Source organism: Ambystoma mexicanum, chromosome 12 (assembly GCF_040938575.1).
Source record: "Ambystoma mexicanum isolate Mex_15411 chromosome 12, UKY_AmexF1_1, whole genome shotgun sequence".
Taxonomy (NCBI): Eukaryota; Metazoa; Chordata; class Amphibia; order Caudata; family Ambystomatidae; genus Ambystoma; species Ambystoma mexicanum.
The window spans coordinates 1,013,353,351-1,013,379,604 of NC_090936.1; positions in this window are offsets into that span (position 1 = coordinate 1,013,353,351).

Consider the following 26,254-nt stretch of genomic DNA (forward strand, 5'->3'; position numbering starts at 1 on the left):
TGAGACAACTACATACGTAGAAACCAACACAGGGTGAATAAGTTATCTCATAGGGACATAGATGTAGGAATTACCTCTTTTAAGTTAAAACTTCTGTCGATTGTGTGCTATAGATATTAGGGTATAGACAGGAGGTGACAGCCCCTTGACTCTAAGTTTATCTAAGTAGTCCCAAACACAACAGAAAATGGAGAAAAGGCTGATAGGTGTGTGTTCACAGACCAAAGTCCATTAGAGACCAACAAAAAACCGCTTAATGTTGTAGCCATTAATTGAAAATAATTAAAGATCAGAGAAAATAATGATGTTGTATTATATTGTATTAGTTTTCTATATGGCACCACTTCCCCATTTGTATGGCTTCAATGTGCTTTGTGGTTGGAACACCCTCAGGGACCGACGTCCATTTATGGGAGATCTAAGATATGATATGGCATTTATAACGCTCCTACACACAAGTGGTTCAAGGCGTGACGAGGCAAGGGAGGGGAACAAAGGGAGGACGGACAACTATCCTACTAGGCCAGGTGTCATTCAGATTGTGCAAGTGCGTGGGAAGGGGGCAGGGAAAGTGCAGTACATGGCAAGATGATAACTATAAGTTTATCAGGTTCCAGAGCTCCTTAAAGCACAGCTCTTACACACCATTGCTGAAAGGAGGCAAATAGCAAGCCGCTTCATTAAGAATAACTTAGACGCAGGAGACAACGTAGGGTGAATTGTGGCAAAAGGTAAACTAATTAAACGCCATGCATGGCTCCGTCAAACGGGTTTCAAATTGGAGACCCAGACTACCCTTTAAACATGCCCTTCGAGCCCAACGCTATATTTGGCAAAGCGGTTGAATATGCATTAAAAAACGTGAAGGAGGAATACGACACCCTCAAATCCCTGCGTCACCTCACTAACAAGCCCTTTGGCCAGAGAGGAAGCTCAAATACACACAGGTTTAGAGTACAAAACTCACAATGGTCCTCCAATTACAATCAGGGTGGGCAGAGTTTGTCCTGGGGTTCTTCACAAGGGCAGTCCTCCCAACAAGGCTTTCAAAGGGGCCAAAGAATGTCCAGAAGTAGGGGCAGATCCTCCTGCTCAAGAGGGGGCTTAACCCCTCCTATGTAATGACCCCAGATACAGGTTCCCTCCCATTCATCTCCAGTAGAAGGTTGTATTTCTCCCTTTACCCACGCATAGGAGGGGATCACGTTAGACAAATGGGAACTTTCCACCGTGGCGGGGGGCTATTGCATAGAGTTACTATAGATACCAGCCAACCACCCGCCAAGACAAAGGCAAACTTCACAGGAAGAACAATGCATCCTGTTATGCTACTAAAGGACACCATAGAAATCGTCACAGCGAACCAGGTAAACAAGGGTATTTATTCAATGTACTTCCTTGTGCCAAAAAAAGACATAACAATGCGCCCTGTCCTGGACCTGAGCCCTGCAAACACCTATGTCAAGCCACGGAAATGCTGCATGACAACGCTACAGGAAGTAATCCCACTGCTAGAACAGGGGGACTACATGGCAAACTTGGATATGAAATATGCATACTTTCATATTTCAATGTTCCCAGTGCACAGAAGATTCTTGCGCTTCCAAATAGTGAACCAACACTACCAATTCAAGGTGCTACCCTTCGGCATAGCCTCCGCTCCAAGGGTATTCCCCAAGGTACTAGCGGTAAGGGCAGCGCACCTATGCAGAGAATCAATCCATGGGTACCCTTATCTGGATGACTGGATGATAACAGGGGAGTCCCCCCAAATTTGCAAGCAAAATACCCAAAGAACAATCAATCTCTGTTCCAATTGGGATTCTCAATAAACGAGAAAAAATCAATTCTCATTCAAAGCAAAACAAAACAGGTCCTAGGAGCTGTCATAAAGACAGAAGAGGGCTAGTCTTTCCATCAAACGAAAGAGTGCAAAACATACTGCTGCAAATACCTCAGTATCTAGCTTGTCACCAAATAACTGTACGCAAAGCAATGCGCTGGATCAGGATGATGACTTCATACATTTGCCTGGTCCCGCATGCGCCCAATGCTAGAATGGTTAGCAAAACAGTGGTCTCGGACAAGCGGTCAGTGGGACGATCTAGTGGTTGTTTCGCTAACCCTAGTTCAAGCACTACGCTGGTGGACGAAGGAAAATATATTGAAGGGAAAGCCTTTTCACAACCCTACAGTGCAAGCGATTGTCACAACAGACGCATCTCTCACCGGGTGGGGAGCCCATTACCTTCACCACACAGCACAGGTAGTGTGGACCAGTATCACAGCCCAAAAGCACATACACCTCTTAGAGCTACTAGCAGTGCTCAAAGCCATACAAGCTTTCCAAGTGGAGCTGTCGGGTCAGACAATCCAAATCCTCACTGACAGCACCACTGCCGTGTTTTACATTAACAAGCAGGGGGGGGCACACACTCTCCAAGTCTGTCCAGGCTAGCACAAAAAATGTGGAAGTGGGCACTCAGGTGGAAGATGTTCCTAATGTCGCAACATATTCCATGTGAACTCAATTCTCTGGTGGACTCATTAACCAGAGATCCTCTACCCGAAGAGTATGAGTGGCAGCTCAGCAGAAACATCTTAGAAGATATTTTCTCCCTCTGGGGCTATCCTCCCTTAGACTTGTTTACCACAAGCCAAAACACACAATGCCCAGACTTTGCATCCAGGTTTCCCCAACCCAGATCCAAGGGGAACACCATGTGGATGAACTGGTCAGGGAAATTTGACTACACTTTTCCCCCAACACTGCTACTGGGAAGGAGAGTGAACAAAATACACCAGGAACAAGTGACACTAATCCTAGTTGCTCCTATGTGGGCAAGACAACCTTGGTTACCACATCTGCGCAAACTGGCGATGTTCAATCCAATCAAACCCCCATGCCCCTCCAAAATGCTCACCCAGCACTGGGGGGGGGGTCAACGTTACACCCACAACATCAATCAATGAACTTGGCAGCTTGGCTCCGGAAGTCATAGAGTATGGCCATTTAAAACTACCTCAAAGGTGTATGTAAAATCCTCAAGGAGGCATGCAAACCAGACAATCCTATTTTAACAAATGGAAAAGATTTGTAATATGGTTCCAGTCAAAAAATGTAAACACAATCACATGTACACCATCACATATTCTTCATTGCATGCTCCACTTCAGTCTAGTATTCAACTCCATCAAGGTTCACCTAGCGGCTCCATCCGCGTACACTACTTCTCAAAGCAAAGTGTACTAGTGGAAAGTCCCTGTCATTAAGGCAATCATGAAAGGAGTTAAAAGGCTTTACCCCACCATTTCAAACCCGCCGCCAAGTTGGATTCTAAATGTGGTACTTGGAAAGCTTATAGGTCCCCCTTTGAGCCTCTGTGCAAATCAAGCCTTAAACACCTAACATACAAGACTGCTTTTCTGGTTACCATCACCTCCATAAGAAGAGTCTGTGAACTACAAGCTTTGTCAGTGCATGATCCTTTCTTTGTTGTTCACAAAGACAAGTTGGTATTAACAACACACCCTAGGTTCTCACCTAGGTTCATATCCAAGTTCCATGTCAACCAGTCCATTGAACTAGCCGCTTTCTTTCAAAACCCTTCAAGCTCAGCTGAGAAAAACCTCCATAGACCAGATGTAAGGCGGGTGGTTCTTCACTATGCAAACAAGACAAAACTGCTACAAAAAACAGACCAACTGTTTGTCTCGATAGCTTCTGGCAGGGAAGGGGATCACGTTTCAAAAAAATGCCATCTCTAGATGTATAGTGAAATGCCTACAGCTCTGCTACTACCTATCAAACAAAACTCTGCCTTTCACACCAAGAGCTCACTCTACCAGGGGCATAGGAGCTGCGTTGGCCTTCATTGTAAACGTCCCGCTGGATGCCATTTGCAAAGCAGCTGCAGGGAGCTCTAGTCATACTTTTACTCGGCACTATTGCATTGACACACTCTAAAGCAGATTTACAGGTGGGACAAGTGGTGCTAAAACATTTATTTGCTGCTGTACCTTATCACAACCCACCACCTTCTCCAGACACTGCTCGCTAATCTATGCATAGCATGTGATCTAAGCAGATCCACAAGCCTCAAAAGGGATACATTACTGTAACGCTCACCTGATTCCCACGGAGGCGCCGACCCGTTCTGGACTGCTACAACTTCTTCCACGGTAAAGCATAGTGCTTGGAAGATGGACTGGACTGGACCCCCAAACCTCGTCTGTCTGGCCCGTAGAATAATCCTTCTGTAGATGGGAAAAGGGAGTTAAAGGATAGTTCCGGGACTTTTTTTTTATTGTCCCTACGGTTCGGCCATGTGTTTTTAAGCATAACTCGGTAGATCGTAGAAAACTTTCCTATGGACCTTACCCGACTTTTCGTCCATTAACGCACTCGAAATCAGCCGCCATTTTCTGATAATCCTATCATTTCCCCCCCATCGACCTGGCTCACCTGCTTTTGCGGCACTAAATCAAATCCCCCGCCCCTGAGCCTGACATCAGCAGACGCGTACCGCCCATTTCCCAACGCCAAAGCACGTTTCGTGTCAACAATCGCTGCGCCTCAGCTAATGAAGTGTCGCCATGGAAATGGCAGGACGCCTCTTTCCTCAATAAGTATAAACACACCGTTTCACAACACACAGCAGCAGATTTTCGATTCCATTACTCTCTCTGTGTTACTTTGAGTATTCTGTGACTCGTTTCTGTGCTCTGGTCAGCTATATTCGCCGCTTCTAGGCCTTGTGAACACCTGTACCATCTCTGTAAATTATTTTACTTTCTTTACCACACAATGGCTACAATAATGCCGTATATGTACGAGCCCGAGTACACCGAGGAAGAACTACTGGAAAGGCAAGCACGCAAAAACGATGGGGATTCGGACGGCAGTTGGGAGGACCAGTCAACGGATGAAGAGCCTGGACCATGTCGCATGGACGGCGTCTCCACCTGGTGCACGTGCAATCGGTGCGAGCTAATGCCAACTGAGGAGGAGAACTGCTGCTGCCGTGAAAATTCCGGGTGGTTGGCCTACATTTCGGAAGGCGAGCCAAGTCCGCAATGCATCACCGAGCTGCCAGAGTTCAGGGAAGCCTGCCTCTCACGGACCGTGTTGAGGATGATGATGGTGCTTATGCATGAACTTCGCGGCACTGTTCGTCCGCGTAATCCGAGTAACGAGTAAGTATACTCTGGTTGTGATGTCAGTGATGCCACTACTATTTCATGGTCGTCTCCCACATATAAAATTACATCTACATATCATTCGAATGCATGTAAATTGGTTCCATATTGTGCATTTTCTAGATAGAATTTTTTTCAAAGCAGAATGACATTTTTTACCTGAATCGACAGTGATAAGAAAGTTTTGTCATTTTAATACAGTTTGCATCTTTCATTTTCACAGGTGGTACAGGCTGGTGGCCTATCGTTGCTTCACTTGGTGGCTTCACGGGAGCCTCGGACACCGCGTTCGGAGAGTAATACCTGCCTGTGCGGTACTTGCCATTAGACAACATTTCCCCAGCGACAGTGGACAATACCGCGGATTTTCCCTGGATGTGCTGCAACCGGAACTTTACAATGTGTAATGTTTATTATTTATGTTCAATTGAAATTAAGATCTAAAATAAAACCCAACATATATTTTAACAATGGTTGTTTTGATTTTTTAAATGAATCTAGTGTGTCTCCATTGAATAGTCTTCCTGTGCCTTGTCTTGTCACACCACATGTCTCCGGCCAGCATCCTCCCTCACGCTGGCCGCCCACCTTCAATCCACATAACCGTTGAACCCATATGCAGCAGACATACATATGTTATTTTGCGGGTTGGCATCAAGCCTCCCGGCCTTGCCTCCTCCCCCAAAAATACTTACCACACCACTTTGTTCAAGCGTTGGCAATAAAAGGCCGTTGGATTTTATTGATACAAAACATGGTTATAGGTAAATAATCAATATGGTTGATCATAATAAATCATCCTTTTGGGCACCGGGTACAGAGATGACCCCCTCTGGCCCGTGCCGCCTTGCCACCACAGGCCAGCCTGCTGCTGACTAACTGCCTAGGCATCCAGGGTCTCCAGGGTGAACTGCACCCATATATTCTCCTGGGAGGGTGAGGTATTTATAAACTCACCCCCCTGCCTTCCATGTACTAGATCCTGCAGCCTGCCTCTTACATGCAGTTAGATGGCCTCTCCTTGGTGAGGCCCTGCGGCAAACGAGTCTTGTCTGCACGACCACCACCCCAATCCACCCCCCGCCCTATCAAAGGCAGTTCGCACCGGGGTACTTGTGCTGCCAAGTGGAGCTGTCAGGGAGCGATAAAGGCCAAGAGGTGCCAAAGACCATGTACACTTCAAAGTGGTCTATAGAGCATGGGTTGTTGTTCCCATGTCTACCTCCAGACCCCGTGTCTCCTGCCAAGCATCCCCCCTCACGCTGGATGGCCCCCTGCAATCCACATAAGTGTGTCTCCATTCACGAGTCTTCCTGTGTCTTGTCTGCACGACCACCGGCCCAATCCACCCCCCGCCCTATCAAAGGCAGTTCGCACCGGGGTACTTGTGCTGCCAAGTGGAGCTGTCAGGGAGCGATAAAGGCCAAGAGGTGCCAAAGACCATGTACACTTCAAAGTGGTCTATAGAGCATGGGTTGTTGTTCCCATGTCTACCTCCAGACCCCGTGTCTCCTGCCAAGCATCCCCCCTCACGCTGGACGGCCCCCTGCAAACCGCATAATGCCACGACATATACACGTCATTCATTCACAAACACACCCCTGTTTCGAATTCTTTATAACCCACTTCATATTTCTAATGAGAACTTCTTTGCGCTTTGCTAGTCAACCCGTGAAGGTGCTGGTTATCTGCTCTTCGTCTCTGTGAACTTCCGTGACCACTTCGAGGAAACTCGTCAGTTTGCAACCTGTGAACTGCTCCCTGTTCTACGACAAGAAACTACTCTGATCCCTGCATCTAACTGTTTGTTCGTCAAGGTAAGGCCATGTACCATAATCATTTTGCGTCCAATTTCTTTTCGTTCAAGACAGTACATGCAAGTAACTAGTCACATGTTCTGAGTTTAGTCAAATTATTTTTCTATTTTTTTAAAGTTATTCAAATACTTATCCGCATGTGAATAACGTGTATAGTTCCAAGAACCAAAACGAACCTTGCATTGAACCTTTTATGTGTCATTTAATTTTTTAACACATTGGTATTCATAGAGAATTGTTGATCTTTACTTTTCAGAACTTTCCACAATGCCTGCCTGTTCCATTAGCGGTTGCCCTTCGAAGACCCATAATAAATCTGAAGGTACTATAATGCATGTTTTCCCTAAGACAATAGATCAGATAAGAGAATGGGTCCGATATTGCGGATATCCACCGTCTGAGCTTGAAAGTAGAGTCCTAGAAGTCTTTGCGGACAAGAGGGGTGATCGATACCGCATCTGCAGCAGGCACTTTAGCTCAGACATGTACTCCACATCATTGCTAATAAAGAAGAACACACCGCGAGCGAGGCGAAAATTGCTCTCAACCGCTATTCCCACTCTATTCGTCCACATCCCTCCACTGGTGAGTCAAGTTTACGTATTTATCTCTCGGCCTTGCGGTAGTGTGTAGCATTAGCTAACAATAATTTCCCCATTTATGTATCCACTCAATATGAAGGCGGAAGATTCTCCATCCGTGTCGTTATTGCAGTCATCAGCCACTTCAAGCGCCTATCGGGTAATCTTACTTGGCTATTCTGCCACTGACTTGTTTTAGGCATGTAAATCAATAGTTTTAATTTATTGTGTAATTATTTTACCTAATGGTACACCCTTGTACTCGTCCTCTAGTCTTTGTTTTCAGTTATAATTATTGTTATCCAAAATAATGCAAGTACTGTCTTTCAGGGAGATGCTGAGGAGTCCAACGTATTGACGACAACCGTTGATGTCACTCAGATGCTCGAGGTACGTTTCCGGACAGTTCCATCGATGGAGATCATCGGATCTTGCATTCTTGTAGCGTGATTGTTACACACAATGTTTCTTTCGTTTTTAGCCATTGATATGTCCTTCTGTCGTCGCCCTCCTATGTGTCTTCTTTTTTCAATATCGTGTTCATTACTAATGAAAGTCCTATGTTTCAGGGAGTCGATGGAGCATTAGTCCAAGAAGAAGGGGGAGCATGCAGTTACGGGTCGGCGCAACAGCTTGCAGAAGTGTGCACCGCAGTTACATCGTCCCTTGATGTTCTTATGCATTTCGAGGTATGGATACTGACAGTTCGATCAAGCGAAATCATATGACGTGATTACATCCGCTATACTTCCTTCTTTATTAACGCAAGTACTATGTTTCAGGGAGATGACGGAGCTTCTTCTACAAGAACATCACCCCTAGTAGTTGATGCAGATCTCTGGGTGGTGACACTTCCAACGATCGAGCAAATCGAATCATATTTACATATCCATTATTTATTTTAGACAACTGATCATTTGTGCAGGTCTATTTAGATGAGCCGTTGACGCCTGCACAAAGTTTATGTTCTTTTTAACAAAATAGAAAACCATACTAATGCAATTACTGTGTTTCAGGGAGTTACTGAAGCATCATCTTCAATAATATCATCAATGGAAGTCTATGAGGAGCCCGAGGTATGGATCTTGACAGTTCCATCTAACTAGATCAACTATGCGTGAATAATTGTCGTTTGAATGTTCTACACAAAGCGTTCATTCGTGTTTTGCTATTGAGATGTATGTGGGTATTGGTCCCCAAGTACATTTTGTGTTTTCAATATTATTATACATACTAATGAAAGTTCTATGTTTCAGGGAGTCGATGGAGCGTCAGTGCGTGATGGATGTGCTTATCATGAAAATATAGTCGTTGCAGCGCAAGAGGAAGTGGAGACATGCACACACGAGTTGGAGCAACAGCGTCCTGATGTTGAAGTTCGAGGCAAGAAAGTTTCAAAGAAAAGAAAGCAAAAGAAGGTTAGTGTCCTGGTCACTATATTATGTTGTTTTTCACTGTTAATAGTTCAATACTGTAAGTTGTGTTTAAACTGAACATCCCTTTTCCAATCTGTCCTCTAGTTGCGAGTGGGTGTACGAACTAGATTTACACAGACAGTGAAGCGAACGAGAGATGTTGCTTGTCAAACCTTTTGGCAGGGACTTGAGACTGGAGATGCATCGTGCCAATGGGAAGAATATGAAGTGATTGACAACGGAGCTATACCACCACCAGCCATTGATAGTGAATGTCCTCCTGGTAGTTCGGATGCAGTCGGAGATCAATTTACAGAATCCACACCCGCAAAAACTAAGACCGCGAGAAAGTTGAAGAAATTGTTTTATTCACCCATCGCCGGAGAAGGAACAGATGTTGCAATGGAAGAGAATGAAGTGGACGACAATGAAACACCATCAATATCACTGAACATAGCGGAAGACGATATCAGAGATTCTACCTTTCATGTGAGTGACATGTCCTCAACGTTACAGGCCGAACCAGGTGGGATGCAGAGTGACAGTATAAGGAAAGAGGCCAAATTCATTGTATTCGATAGTTGTTTGATTGATATTATTATTCGGATGAAATGTGGGCATTCGGTTGGTGGGGAAGTATGTGGGGAGCCATTGATTAATGTGACTCGTGCAATTCGAGGCACTAACCTTAAAATACATGCCACCTGTACAAAATATCATCCTTTCTCATGGTCTGCACAACCCATGCTGGGCAACTGCCAGCAGGCAATCTACTTTGTGCAGCGGCTGCACTTTTTAGTGGTTCAAGTTTTAAAAAGTTAGAGTCTTTCTTTCAGTTTGTGGGAATCCATTTCATTGCGAAAACTCAGTTCTACAAATACCAAACCGATTATCTATTTCCAGCCATTAGCGAAGCTTGGAGAATGGAAAAAATGTCTATTGATAGTACATTCGCGGGCAAACGGTTCAGGCTAGCCGGTGATGGACAGTGCGACAGCCCAGGATTTTCAGCCAAGTACTGCACCTACCACTTTCAGGACATGGAAAGTAAGAAAATTGTGAGTTCGGTGGTCGTGCAGGTGTCACAAAGCACATCCTCAGTGGCCATGGAGAAAGTTGGCTTTGTAGCATCATTGCAAGAACTACAATCGCGGGGAATGGTGATCGACCTGATAGCCACGGACAGACACGTTTCAATTGCCAAGACAATGAGAGAAGCGTACAAAAATATAAATCACCAATTTGACGTTTGGCATCTTGCAAAAACAATCAATAAAAAAATGTCGGCTGCAGGTAAAAAAAAATATATGCAAGGTATTTCACAGTGGTCCAAGTCAATCAGCAACCATCTTTGGTGGAGCTCAAAAACATGTGGAGGGTCGTTGGAAATTCTACTGGAAAAATGGCGGTCAGTAATGCTACACTGTAGCAACGTTCACCGCTGGACCACAAACCAACATTTCCACAATTGTGAACATGGCCATTTGTCCACAGAGGAGGCACGGAAGAAGAAGTGGTTGATTCCTTCATCACCCACTCACAAAGCCATTGAAAAGATTGTATTTGATAAAACTATAACAAGAGATTTGAGGGGACTCACGGAATTCTGCCACACAGGAGATTTGGAGGTGTTCCACAATATGTGCCTAAAGTACAGGCCAAAACGATTGCATTTTGGCATGGAGGGCATGATAAATCGGACTCTTCTAGCGGTCTTGGCACATAACCATAATGTTGGCCGTCAACAAAGTAGGACGACCGGAACTTTAGGGACGCTTCGCTACAATAAGGCCTTCACTAAAAGAAGTAAACAATGGGTGATCAAACCAGTGTTTGAGGATATGCAATATGAGTTTCTTGAGAGACTTATTGTTGATGTCCTAGATAGGCACATACATGGAGTTGTGAACGAACCTGTGCAGGGGACAACTGCATTGCCACCCAACATTGCCTCTGTTCCATGTCCACCTCAAGCAGAGCTCATTGAGAAATACACATCACGGTTTAAATGATTGTAATTTGATTGTCTGTTCTCTCGAGTCTCCTCATGTTGCAGGCCCATTGAATATGTGTATCTATGTAATGTGTAAATAAAAGTGATTGCTCAGTGTACATGCAATGTGTCTCTCCACCCTTGCCCCTCCCTTCACCGTGCAGTAGTCCGAACCACCCGGGTGTCACCTGTGACTTTGCTCTCGAGTCTCCTCATGTCGCAGGCCCATTGAATATGTGTAGCTATGTATTGTGTAAATAAAAGTGATTGCTCAGTGTACATGCAATGTGTCTATCCAACCTTGTTCATTTGCGCATTAAATTAAACCAAACAGTAATATAAATCATTTTTCAAAAAATATAGAATGTCTCCGTATTTATGGTTCTCTGGGGCTGCAAAGCACGCAGACAAAATGCAAAGATGGAGTGTAAATTTCAAGTCCTGTGAGATGGCCTTACACTGAATGTAGCTAACTAGGAATGTGTGCTCGTTCAAAGTGAAGGTCAGCTGCTTTGATTTTTTGCTCGGGTGCCGGAATGGCCCACGACTCAGTATAAGGTTCTATTGTTATTTGACCTTGACAGACCGGGACCATCCCGAAAGACTTCTTTTTGGGGGTGTGGTGCAATAACGTAAGAAACGATAATGAATAAAATTTCAGAAACGATAGACATTTATTGTTCGTTCATTAGAAGAAATAACGTCGGCATAGAAGGAGTGGTATTTCGGGGCTGCCCTACGCACAGACACAATGGAAAATGCAAATATAATGTAAGTAACTCTTTAGATGAGTTTATACCGCAATTTAATTACTATACAGTAACTTTAAAGACGGGTTAAGTTGTACTTGTTCGTTCTATATGGCATATTGTTTTGTACCGCGCACTATCTTGAGGAGAACCATCTCCTTTTACGGAAGCACCTCAAAACCTTCCTCTTTGCTTCTGCTTTCTCTCTCCCTCTCCCCTGCTACAACTGGTCCACTGTCTGCGACCTCGGTCCTGGGCCCTTCCACTCTCCACCTGCACTGCCTCCCTGTCAACCCCTGCACTGGGGGACTGTCTCAGTATCCTACAGCCCCCCCTTCCCAGCACTTGTTCTGCACTTACCTTGCACTCGCCACCAGCTGGCCCTATGTATTTATTATTTTATGCTACTTACCTTGTACTCCACTTCCCCCCTCCCCTTCCCCTTGCACTTTTACCTTCCCCCTACCCCTGCACTTGCGCGATCTGAATGACACCTGGCCTAGTAGGATCGTTGTCTGTCTTCTCCTTGTTCCCCCCCCCCCTGCCTCGCCACGCCTTGAAACACTTGTGTATAGGCGCGTTGCAAATGCCATATTATATCATATCAGTGACGAAGTGGTCCACTGGCGCTCAGGCGGCTCTGAAAAAGGCGGAGGAGAGGGGGTGGGTTACTGGAAATGACGTATAATACCCAGTTGCACTGTCCTAGCTATGAAATAATTTCCCGACCTAATATATAAAATGAATAATTTTAATAAAGATCTGATGGTGAGACTAATTTCATTTTTTATGTTTTTAAAACAGGTACATCCTTCATTATTGTATGTGTCACGAGTACCAGACACCGGCGGATGGCTTTTTCAACCGCCAGTTGCTTCTCCGCGTGAACAACTTTACCACCCTGACCATTTTATGGGACGATCGCCAAGTACAAGTATGCCCTTACGCGGTACTAATGGCTAGATGCAACATACAGACCGTTGTGGTGGCCTAGTGCCTCGTTGTTGGAACAGCCATGCGATTATCAGTGCGACCGAAGAGCTTATTTTATCGTAAACCAACACCCTGTGTACTGCACACGAACATTGCTTGCCTCAAGACGAACTATTTTGGATCGAGAGCAATGAAAAATGCAAATCGCTGAATATTCTCTAAACATTTGATGTCCAATAAATGTACTTTGCCAAATGTACAATCTTGCCGTTTGCTTTTAAACCACAGTTTCATATTCCGAATTGTGGCGCTGTATTGTGAGATGATCTAAGACCCTGTGTACAGCAAAGGAACATCGCGTGCCTCAAAACGAACTTTTTGGAACGTGAGCAAATAAAAATGAAAATCGCTGAATATTCTCAAAACATTTGATGTCAAATAAATGTACTTTACCAAATTTACAATCTTGCGGTTTGATTTAAAAGTACAGTTTCATATTCCCAATTGTGGCGCGCTGTGTTGTGAGCTGATCTGTGTTGATTTCCGGGTTCTGTGTGGAGTCGCGTAGAAGACGCCTGGGCGCGTTTGCCTACGCAGCACAGTCACGTCACGGATAGAGGCGGGGAATATGAATGTTTTGATAAAGTCTGTTTCAGGGGCGGGGGATTTGATTTAGTGCCGCAAAAGCAGGTGAGCCAGGTCGATGGGGGGAAATGATAGGATTATCAGAAAATGGCGGCTGATTTCGAGTGCGTTAATGGACGAAAAGTCGGGTAAGGTCCATAGGAAAGTTTTCTACGATCTACCGAGTTATGCTTAAAAACACATGGCCGAACCGTAGGGACAATAAAAAAAAGTCCCGGAACTATCCTTTAACTGTCTGCTAGATTGTGTGTGAGATTCCCCCCTTTTTCTCCTTCTCACCCTCCTCGAACCCTAGCTGTGCCTTCCGCAGACTCTCACCTTAATTTCTGTATGGACGAGCTCTCCATCCTGCTTCTGACGCAGGGGCGCGTAGATTTCCAGTTACTTCACTGGATCTCGGATTTGGCAAAGGTTCGATGTCTGCTTGCCTTTACCAAAATGCTGCCGTAAGTATATAGTTCAAAAGATCAAGTCTTATTTGTCCCTTGGCCTTTGTTTAATTTTCAGGGACTAGGTGAGGAATCCGTGTGGAGGAATGGATTCGCCGAGGTAAGCTCAGGTGAGTACTTTTAATGAAGGTGTGCCATAGTGGTTTGCTCCGACACCTTAATGAGTGTGTCTTATTTCCCCATAGGAGCCGGGGTACGGAAAAGCCAGAAAAGCCGCTCCGACCCGAAAAGGGAACTGAGGTCCCAACAAAATCCAGGTAAGACTTAAGGTGAGTAATCTGTCCTTTTGCAGTTAGTTCGTTGCTCACCTTGTTTTGTCCTTTTTCTCCGTAGGTCTTGAATGTGAACGATGTCGCCTATGAGCGCTGAAAAGGTTGCCGGCGCCACGTGAAGGTAAGTGGAAGCGGCGTGGAAGCGGCGCGGAAGCGTGAGAAGCGGAGCGCTTCTAACTATTGTCTTTCTTTTCCATAGGTGCTGGGATGCGGCCGATGTCGCCTATGACCGCTGAAGAGCTAGACAGCACCACGTGAAGGTAAGTGGAAGCGGCGCTGCAGCAAGCGATGAGATGCGTTTCTAACCCTTGACTTTTTTTTGCAGGATCGACAGAGTGAAGAATCCGGATGCTGGATGAAGGTAGGTAATGTCCTAATGCTTGCCTTTCTCTCCTTGCAGGTGTTCCAGGTGCTGGCGGGCGTGGCAGGAGCCAGGATGCAGGAGCCGACTCGGTGAGCGTCCTGCTGCAGATGCAGAATAACGCGAAGCACGTATGGCCATCCGGGCGTGGTTTAAATAGCCTTGGAAGAGCTTCAGGTGAGTGTTCTTCCACTGCCCCCCCCCCCCCGAGTAAGAAAAGAGTTCCTGAAAGAAAATAGTTCCTCCCCAGCCTTAGTTGGCTTGGAGCTTCAGACAGCATGGTCTGCCTCGGGTGAGTATGCAGCATGGTCTGCCTCAGGTGAGTTCACCCAAGCCTTACCATATGTTCTGCTATGATGAGCCTGGCGCCTATGGCGCCAGGACAGATGCCTTTTATGAGCCTGGCGCCAAAGGCGCCAGGACAAGGTCCAAAGAGCCCCTATAGGGGTTTGCTGGGTTCTGCTTGGTGAGTATGAAGTCTGCTTCCGGGGACGCTGGGCCTGACCTGGCTCCTCGGGAGCAGGCATCATGACAATTACTCACCATAAGCGTATTTTTCATGCTTGTATCTGCTTAGATTCACATGTGCCCACCCTTCCTCCTCTGGGTGTTAGTCTTAGCAGTGCACGGTGGTGGCGCGAGTTATGGTTGCTTAGCTTACCATAACTGGCGAATTTCAAGGGTTTTTCGGTTTTACTTGGAACCATAACGTCCCTTTGACAACGTTTTTTCACTGAATTTCATAGGTTTTTAGTAGCGCAACTTAACCATAACGTCCCTTTAACAAAGTTTTTCATTGAATTTCATAGGTTTTTATTAGTGCAACTTAACCATAACGTCCCTGTAACATTTTTTTTTAAACTAAATTTTAAAGGTTTTTATTAGTGCAACGTCACCATAACATCCTTTTCAATAGATGAAGACCACTTACATCTTATGTCCTCAAAGTGGGAATTCCGGGTGGTAGAAAAAACAAAAAGATTTTCCTAGGAAGGAAAATGTTTTACCAAGATGGCCACCATGGAAAGGGAAGGCGGGGTGTATAAAGAACACAACAGGGCATGAGCGGGGGTGGGGGGGAACAGGGGAGACACATGGGCATGAGCGAGGGGTGAGAGGGAACGGGGTACAAACGGGGCATGAGCAGGGGGTGGGGGGGAAAGGAAGGAAACACGGGGCATGAGCGGTGGTGGGGGAACACGAGAGAGACACGGAGCATGAGCAGCGGGTGGGGAGGAACATGAGGGAGACACGGGGTATGAGCGGGGGGTGGGGAGGAACACGAGGGAGACACGGGGCATGAGCGGGGGGTACAGGGCACACACGGGACATGAGCAGGGGGTAAAGGAGAGAGACAAGGGGCATGAGCGGGGGTGGGGGGAACACGAGGGAGACACGGGGCATGAGCGGGAGGGGTGGGGGGTAACACGAGGGAAACAGGGGGCATGAGCGGGGGGTGGGGGGAACACGAGGGAGACACGGGGCATGAGCGGGGGGTGAGGGGAACACGAGGGAGACACAGGGCATGAGCGGGGGGTGGGGCCAACAGGAGAGAGAGACACAGGGCATGAGGCAGGGGTGGGGAGAACAGGAGACAGACGTGGCATGAGCAGGGATGTGGGGGGCAACAGGAGACAGACACGGGGCATGAGCAGGGGAGTGGGGGGCAACAGGAGAGAGACACAGGGCATGAGCACGGAGTGGGGGGTACAGGAGACAGACACGGGGCATGGGTAGGGGCAACAGGAGACAGACACGGGGCATGAGCAGGGGGTGGGGGGAACAGGAGACCGACATAGGGCATGAGCGGGGGGTGGGGGGAACAGAAGACAGACACGGGGCATGAGCGGGGGGTGGGGGGCAACAGGAGAGAGACACGGGGCATGAGCGGGTGGTGGGGGGGTACAGTAGACAGACACGGGGCATGAGCGGGTGGTGGGTGGGTACAGTAGACAGACATGGGGCATGAGCAGGGGGTGGGTGGCAACAGGAGAGAGACACGGGGCATGAGCGGGGGGGTGGGGGGTACAGGAGAGTGACACGGGGCATGAGCGGGTGGGGGGAACAGGAGACAGACATGAGGCATGAGCGGGGGGCAACAGGAGAGAGACACGGGGCATGAGCGGATGGGGGGAACAGGAGACAGACACGGGGCATGAGCAGGGGGTGGGGGGGTACAGGAGACAGACACGGAGCATGAGCGGGGGGGTGGGGTACAGGAGACAGACACGGGGCATGAGCAGGGGGTGGGGGGCAACAGGAGAGAGACACGGGGCATGAGCAGGGGTTAGGGGGAACAACAGAGACAGACACGGGGCATAAGCGGGGGTGGGGGGCAACAGGAGACAGACACGGGGCATGAGCAGGGGGTGGGGGGCAACAGGAGACAGACACGGGGCATGAGCGGGGGGTGGGGGGAACAGGAGACAAACACGGAGCATGAGCGGGGGTGGGGAGAACAGGAGACAGACACGGGGCATGAGCGGGGGGTGGGGGGCAACAGGAGACAGACACGGGGCATGAGCGGGGGGTGGGGGGAACAGGAGACAGACACGGGGCATGAGCGAGGGGTGGGGGGAACAGGAGAAAGACACAGGGCATGAGCGGGGGGTGGGAGGAACAGGAGACAGACACGGGGCATGAGCGGGGGTGGGGAGAACAGGAGACAGACACGGGGCATGAGCGGGGGGCTGGGGGGCAACAAGAGAGAGACACTGTGCATGACCGGGTGGGGGGAACAGGAGACAGACACAGGGCATGAGCTGGTGGGGAGAACAGGAGACAGACATGGGGCATGAGCAGGGGGGTGGGGGAAAACAGGAGATAGACACGGGGCATGAGCGGGGGGTGGGGCAACAGGACACAGACACGGGGCATGAGCGGGGGGTGGGGAGAACAGGAGACAGACACGGGGCATGAGCGGGGGGCAACAAGAGAGAGACACTGTGCAAGACCGGGTGGGGGAACAGGAGACAGACACGGGGCATGAGCTGGTGGGGAGAACAGGAGACAGACATGGGGCATGAGTGGGGGGTGGGGGGCAACAGGAGATAGACACGGGGCATGAGCGGGGGGTGGAGGAACAGGACACAGACACGGGGCATGAGCGGGGGGTGGGGAGAACAGGAGACAGACACGGGGCATGAGCAGGGGGTGTGGGGGGCAACAGGAGACAGACACGGCACATGAGGGTAACAGGAGACAGATACGGGGCATGAGCGGGGGTGGGGAGAACAGGAGACAGACACGGGGCATGAGCGGGGGAACAGAAGACAGACACAGGGCATGAGCGGGGCGTGGGGGGAAGGGAAGAGAGACACACGGGCATGAGCAGGGTTGGGGGGAGGGAAAGAGACACACAGGTCATGAGCGGGGGTGGGGGGAGGGAGAGAGACACACGGGGCATGAGCGGGGGGTGGGCGGGAGGGAGAGAGACACACGGGGCATGAGCGGGGGTGGGCGGGAGGGAGAGAGACACACGAGGCATGAGCGGGGGGTGGACGGGAGGGGGAGAGACACACGGGGCATGAGCGGGTGTGGGGGGAGAGAGACACACGGGGCATGAGCGAGGGTGGGGGGAAGGGGAGGGACACACGGGGCATGAGTGGGGGGTGGGCGGGAGGGGGAGAGACACACGGGGCATGAGCGGGGGGTGGGGGGAGGCCGAGAGACACACAGGGCATGAGCGGGGGGCGGGGGGAGGCAGAGAGATACACGGGGCATGAGCGGGGGGTGGGGGGAAGGGAAGAGAGACAAACGGGTATGAGAGGGGATGGGGGAGGGAAAGAGACACACGGGGCATGAGCGGGGGTGGGGGGAGGGAGAGAAACACACGGGGCATGAGCGGGGGTGGGCGGGAGGGAGAGAGACACACGGGGCATAAGCGGGTGTGGGGGGAAGGGGAGAGACACACGGGGCATGAGTGGGGGGTGGGCGGGAGGGGGAGAGACACACGGGGCATGAGCGGGGGGTGGGCGGGAGGGAGAGAGACACACGAGGCATGAGCGGGGGTGGGCGGGAGGGGGAGAGACACACGGGGCATGAGCGGGTGTGGGGGGGAGGGAGAGAGACACACGGGGCATGAGCGAGGGTGGGGGGAAGGGGAGAGACACACGGGGCATGAGTGGGGGGTGGGCGGAGGGGGAGAGACACACGGGGCATGAGCGGGGGTGGGGGGAGGCCGAGAGACACACAGGGCATGAGCGGGGGGTGGGGGGAGGCAGAGAGACACACGGGGCATGAGCGGGGGGGGAGGGGGAGAGACACACGGGGCATGAGCGGGGGTTGGCGGGAGGGGGAGAGACACATGGGGCATGAGCGGGGGGTGGGCGGGAGGGGGAGAGACACACGGGGCATGAGCGGGGGGTAGGCGGGAGGGGGATAGTCACATGGGGCAGGAGCGGGGTGGGGGGAGGGAGAAAGACACACGGGGCATGAGCAGGGGTAGGGGGAGGGAGAGAGACACACGAGGCATGAGCGGGGGGTGGGGGGAATGGGAGAGACACACAGGGCATGAGCGGGTGTGGGGGGGAGGGAGAGAGACACACGGGGCATGAGCGAGGGTGGGGGGAAGGGGAGAGACACACGGGGCATGAGTGGGCGGGAGGGGGAGAGACACACGGGGCATGAGCGGGGGGTGGGCGGGAGGGGGAGAGACACACGGGGCATGAGCGGGGGGTGAGCGGGAGGGGGAGGGACACAAGGGGCATGAGCGGGGGTGGGAGGGGGAAAGACACACGGGGCAAGAGCGGGGGTGGGCGGGAGGGGGAGAGGCACACAGGGCAAGAGCGGGGGTGGGTGGGAGGGAGAAAGACACACGAGGCATGAGCGGGGGGTGGGGGGAATGGGAGAGACACACGGGGCATGAGCGGGTGTGGGGGGGAGGGAGAGAGACACACGGGGCATGAGCGAGGGTGGGGGGAAGGGGAGAGACACACGGGGCATGAGTGGGCGGGAGGGGGAGAGACACACGGGGCATGAGCGGGGGGTGGGCGGGAGGGGGAGAGACACACGGGGCATGAGCGGGGGGTGAGCGGGAGGGGGAGGGACACAAGGGGCATGAGCGGGGGTGGGAGGGGGAAAGACACACGGGGCAAGAGCGGGGGTGGGCGGGAGGGGGAGAGGCACACAGGGCAAGAGCGGGGGTGGGTGGGAGCGGGAGAGACACAATGGGGCATGAGCGGGGGTGGGGCGGAGGGAGAGAGACACACGAGGCATGAGCGGGGTGTGGGGGGAAGGGGAGTGAGACACGGGGCATGAGCAGGGGTGGAGGGGAGGGAGAGAGACATGGGGCATGAGCAGGGGTGGGGGGAGGGAGAGAGACACCCGGGGCATGAGCGGGGGTGGGCAGGAGGGGGAGACACACACGGGGCATGAGCGGGGGGGTGGGCGGGAGGGGGAGAGACACACGGGGCATGAGCAGGGGTGGGGGAGGGAGAGAGACATACGGGGCATGAGCGGGGGGTGGGGGGAAGGGGAGAGAGACACACGGGGCATGAGCGGGGGGTGGGCGGGAGGGGGAGAGACACACGGGGCATGAGCAGGGGGTGGGCGGGAGAGGGAGAGACACACGGGGCATGAGCGGGGGGTGGGCGGGAGGGGGAGAGACACACGGGGCATGAGCGGGGGTGGGGGGAGGGAGAGAGACGCACGGGGCATGAGCGGAGGTGGGGGGAGGGAGAGAGACACACGGGGCATGAGTGGGGGTGGGGGGAGGGAGAGAGACACATGGGGCATGAGCGGGGGTGGGGGGAGGGAGAGAGACACACGGGGCATGAGCGGGGGGTGGGGGGAAGGGGAGAGAGACACGGGGCATGAGCGGGGGTGGGGGGGAGGGAGAGAGACACACGGCGTTCGTGTGCAGGCGGCAGATCCCGCTCCTCGGCCCTCCGCTGGCCACCGTGTGCCGATGGCGTGAGCGGGGGGCTGGAGGAACAGAGGAGACACGGTGCATGAGTGGAGATGGGGGGACAAGAAGGACACGCGGGGCATGAGCGGGGGTGGGAGGAACAGGAGACAGACACAAGACTTACTGTGCAGGCGGCGAGGAACAGACGCACTGCACGCTTTCACCGCATCCAATGAGAGAGCACGTCAGATGTCCGCGGACATTATGCAAGCTGCTTGCCCAATCACCGTCCTGTCCACTAATTTTTTTCACTTACATTTTTGTCATTTTTTTAAAAACTACTGGACGGATTTACACCAAATTTGCAAAAGCATGCTTTCGGGACCAAGCCGCTGGTCCTGGTCCAAATTTGGTGAAAATCCATCCAGCGGTTTGGGCTGTAGGCGTGAGCAAAGTTTTTTCCCATTATGTCTATGGGAAAAAAAAAGTTTTGGGACCCCCCTATAACTTTGCCCCCCCTGGACGAATCCTCACCAAACTTTGCAAAAGGATTCAGAGTGATCCAAATACTTTATTTGCATAGTTTGGTGAGGATTCGTCCAGGGAGAGCGAAGTTATAAGCCGCCCAAAAAGTGCTCTTTCTATGGAAACACCAACATAACCATAACTACATGGCCAACTTTGTTAAGGGGACGTTATGGTTAAGTTGCCCTCCCAAAAACCTGTAAAATTCACTACAAAAAAACTTTGTTAAGGGGACGTTATGGTTAATTGCCCTACCAAAAACCTGTGCACTTCATAAAAAATAACTTTTCAACCTCCCCATTATGGTTCAAAGTAAAACCGAAAAACCCCTGAAATTCGCCAGTTATGGTAAACTAAGCCACCATACCTGCCATCACCACTGTGCACTGCTAACACTAACACCCAGAACATGAAAGATGGCATCACAAATGTCATTGATGACATCACTGACGACATCACATGTTTAGCCCCTTTGTTTTCGTTCCCTGCCACATATATATGTACCTTCCGTAAAAAAACTTTGTTAAAGTGATGTTACACTTCACAGTGAAACCAAAAAACACTACACATTCCCCAATTATGGTAAGCTAAGCAACCATAACTCGCACCACCTACGTGCATTGCTAAGACTAACACTCAGGACATCAAAGATGACATCACAAATGTCATTGATGACATCACTGATGACATCACAGAGTTTGAGGAAAAATTATTTTTTTTTAAACGATGTAAAATGTTCACTAACAGCGTCTGTTCGACCTATTTGTAAGGAATGGAATGTGGATGTTATAATGGGAGTACACCTACCCGTACTAATGTCAACTGAGATGGAATTGATGTTTGACTGCACCATCTGTGCAAGTTGTGCGTAAATAAACAGAAAGGGGCATCCTAAGGACATTATACCTCGCCATACCGCTTACAAATGAGATAAAACATGTTCGTAGAACACACCAAGTGTCTGGTATGTCTGTAAATGAGCAAAATGGCAGCGTGTTAAGGACAGTATACCTGTCCGTATCGTCCGCAGCCAAGATGGTACCGTCCGTAAAACAGGCGCGGTGGCCGGCAGTTTCGTAGTCAAACAAAATGGAGTTGTCCGTACAGTGAGCATATCATGTATGCACATGAGCAGTACAACCATAAGTACAGCGAACATCGCGCCTGTCCCTAACTGTCCGTCTTACTTGTGTCGCACTTTGAATTAGTTTGAGAACCCGAACACTGTCCGTAGGACACTTGCACGCATGCGCACGTTTGTTAGTCTGCATTTGCTGTCCAGCGGACACCCATTTCTGTGGCGGATGTGTTCAGGACGTCATCATGTGACCGCACCCACGCTGAGCGTGTGGACTAATTTGCGTAATTTGTGTGCTTCTGCAACAGTACAAAAGAACTTATACACACAAGGCGAATTATTGTACAGTATAAAAATATAATTTCACATATCCCAGACAATAGCTTACCTGTGGACATGGTGTGTAAAATTTTTGGAACGCTTTTCAGTGATGAAGATGGTCATGAGGCGCACCCCTCCACCCCTATAAATGGCCACACCCCCGCGCGCATCTTCATTGTGCTTCTGGCTATAGCAGATTGAGTTGTGCTGCCTTTACTGCTATAGTAACCAACTAGGCAACTAAATCTTATGCCATCCATGGGTACTGTCGCTTCATTAGCCTCATTAACACCCCCAAACCATCCACCACCACCACCTCCCCAAGGGGCTGCAGAGGGATATACTGGTGAGGATGTAGAGATCGAGGAAGAGGAGGAAGAAGAGAATGAGGTGGAGGAACTGCGCTCTACAAGCCCTCGCCGGGAGTCGTGGGTGTGGCGGTTGTTTTCCGTTTGTGGGAACGTACCAAAAGCATGTGCGAACTGGGTCAGGTGTAACCAGTGCCAGTTCGTGCTGAGTCGCGGGAGACTTGGTGTGTACTGCTTTGGTACTACAACCATGAAGCGCCACCTTACTTGGTTCCACAGTGCAGACGTTCGCAAAGTGGTGCCACGTGAAGAACGTAGTAGATTAAGTTCCTCCACAGCATCCTCTGTGTCCGATCCTCTCACCACAAGATACACTCCTGTGAGAGAGCGCCTCCCTCCAGCTGCCTCACAAGCCATTCGAAATGCTATTGACCCTTATCTTTCAAAGGTGACAATAGTGTGTATGTATTGTGACGCAGTAATCTGCAGGGGGGAAGAGAGTTTTCGAAGTGCTTTTGAGGCTACGGTCACAGAGCATCAGAATAACTGCTTCCTACCCAAGTAAAGCTCACCCTATAGCTTTCTCTCTCCACCTGCCCCTTCTTATCCCCGTGGTTGGTGTCTCTTCCTTACCCTCCTTTGCCCTCCTTTCCTAGTGTGCCGTGTGCCCAAAAGCAGGAAAGTGGAAAACAATAAAAATTGTAAAAAAATGGCGCTTTTCAGAGCCGCCTTTCTCAGTTTAACAGTAGAACTAGCAAGTGCCCGTTGTAGGCCCCCGCGCATTTTAGAAAAAGTCTGCGGACAGTCGTAGGACACAAAAATGGAGGGTGCACGTGGAGTAAAACCAATGGACTTTACGCTGCGAGTAAGTGGCGGCTCTGAAAAGAGCCTTTGGTGGTGTTGTGTGTGCTTCAAAAACTGTACATTGGGAAAAATGGAATGGCAAATAGGTTAGTGTGATTCCAAAAAAGGGCGCAATGCATTTTGTACATTGTGAAGAAAAATTTGGTTGCCAGCATATGTGAGATGGACGCCATCTCGGTGAAAAATGAAAGAGCTCTGAAACAAAATGTTTTCATTGTGGAATGGGGACATGCCAACATCTCTTAGAAAAGCTCAAACAGCCTTATTCACATTGCGTCTCACTTTCTCCATTTGTGGACCAAATGCAGAAGAACGCAGCCATATTTGTCTTTGTGCAATACGGGGAGCATGTCCATGACCGGCGCAAGTCCTTCCTTCCTTGCAAATTGCAAAGAAATTCCAGAGACGTGGCCTAAACTGTTTCCTCTGCAATGAATGATAAGTATATCAGGATGACGCTCTGTCAGTAACGTAACACAGAGAGGTACCAAGTCCAGCCATCTCATCCCACGCACGCCATGCCACTGCACTTCCGCATGAGGCAATCCAAGATCTGTAGATAGACGGCAACTTTCTGCATGCATCTTCAACCAATGTATCCATGAGTCTCCCAAAATCCAGATAATCTGTTTTCGAGCACACAGAGCCATAGCTGAGTGGTCTCCTGTCAGGGACTGAACGGTCTCACTTAATCTCTCCATTCAGAACACACCTACTGAACTGTATTGACCAATCCCTAGCTGCGCTCATTCTCATTTGCATGCGTCTGCACCCCAGAATCCCTGTTGGTAATATGCGCTGCCTGCAAACTACCGCCATGTCCGCGGACAAGTACAGGATCAGAGCGTGACGACTGTACAGTTAAGTATTAATCCCCTTTTCCCCTTGAAGGTGGGCTCTGAAAAGAGACGTTTTATTTTTATTTTTTGGGCAGATGCCTTACAGACACCTGTTGATTGATTGATTGATTGATTTATTTATTTATAGAGCGCCTTACACCAAGGCACTGTACAATGGAACAACTCATACAGTGAACAACAATAAACATTGGGAGCAAAATTACATAATGAATCATTTGACAACAAAACCGTGCAAAAAGCAATTAACTGAGGGGGAGGGGAAGTGGAGAGGGAGTAGGATTGATGAGGGGGAACAGAGAAGGATAGAACGAGTGAAGAATAGAAGGGAAGGAGAATGAAATGGGAGTGGGGAGAGAGGAGTTAGAAGAGGGAAAGAGGGGGGGGAGAGAGAACAGGGGAGGCCTTCAAGGAGGAGAGTGGAGGAGAAGGGATTTAAGGGAAGTGCGAAATGAGGGAAGGGTCGTGGAAGAGCGGATTGAGAGGGGGAGATTTTGTGTTTTTTTTTAAAAAAAAATGTGTTCTTACTTTCCTCCTACAACCATTACAGAACCTTCTCTAAAGCAAGCCGTACATTCCAAAAGAACATGGCATTTCCCAAAGAAGACAGTGCAACACCATCTGCTGCAAAATCCGCATTACTGGGATCAATGTTGTCGTGGCTGCAGAAAAACATACCAGCTCATAACATGAATGCACGCATGCCGCGATTGATGTTACACCTCCCAATACTTTGATCTGGACAGAAAACAGAACTGTTGTCCTATTTTCCTCTAAGGAGTAAACCGGAAAAAATTACTTTCGCAGTTGGAAAGATGTTCATGAGTGCTTGAACCAACTCTCTTAAAACTTGCAACAAAGTACGTGAACTCACATGGCCCAAATAGCAAGCGGCGTAGTGCAAAAGTACCACATGAGGAGAGGTCATCTTACGCATTTGTCGGCAAACTTGAAGAATTGGCGCAACATCGCCATCAGCCTCAGCACTCCATACCACATCCACTTCTCTCACATCGAAATGATGTGCCACATGCCTACTCTCGGCATAGTGCTGTAAACCATGGACAAAAATATCTCCAAGAACCAAAAGCCTGACCCTCTCCACCTCTGCCGTCTTCAGTATACGTACCGTCTTTCGACACAAAAGAGCAATGTGAACATCTGATTGGCTGATGCCTACAGTCCCCTTTCCATGCTGGATTTGCTGTAGAAACCCGTATGTGAGACGCCCTACCCACAGACAAGCGTTGTCTATGTGCGGCACGTAACTCTTACCCAGTCCTTCTACCCTTTCCACATCAGTCGCAAATCCAGCCTCTCATTGGACACAACTAAGCAGTCACACAACCATCCATCAATCACACTGAACATCGCGAAATCTAACTCTGTCAGCAACATTGCGCACTTCAAATTTACTATCGACGAATCTGAATGGAAATCGCATATCGTTGCAAAGCACCTAGCTCACAAACTACTGTGCAAGTGTCGCGGATCTCTACATGCACCTCCATGCATGCGCACATGCATGAGTATAGAGTACAGGTATGCATATTTTAATCAGAGAAGATGTGCAACCCTTATGATTTCATTTAAACAAATTAATGGCGCTAAATCTGCAAAGGCAATACATAGCAATGCTTCCCCTTTTAAGTGCAAGATGTCCGATTTTTCATTGGCAAACCACACTACTTCTTATTGTCTCCCGCATAACTTATACATATGTTACAGGCATGCCTATTTAGTGCGAAACACGAGTTTACATTACAAAATGTCTGAGTTGTGTACTGTGTACGGCCTACAGTAATGCTACTTGCAATGCGATCGTATGGGAAAAATAAGCGCTCCCGTTTGCTGTGATGACCTCTCCCTCTGAGGGTCTCCCGATTTTTCAGCATTGTACTTATAATTTGAAAGTAGAAAATGTTTTCCCATCTACTATAATGTCCTATCGCTTACAAACCTCTCTCCTATAGATAAAATAGCTTTAAAAAAACAAGGCATTTTCATAACCTTACAATTGTTCTCATTTCTGAAGGACT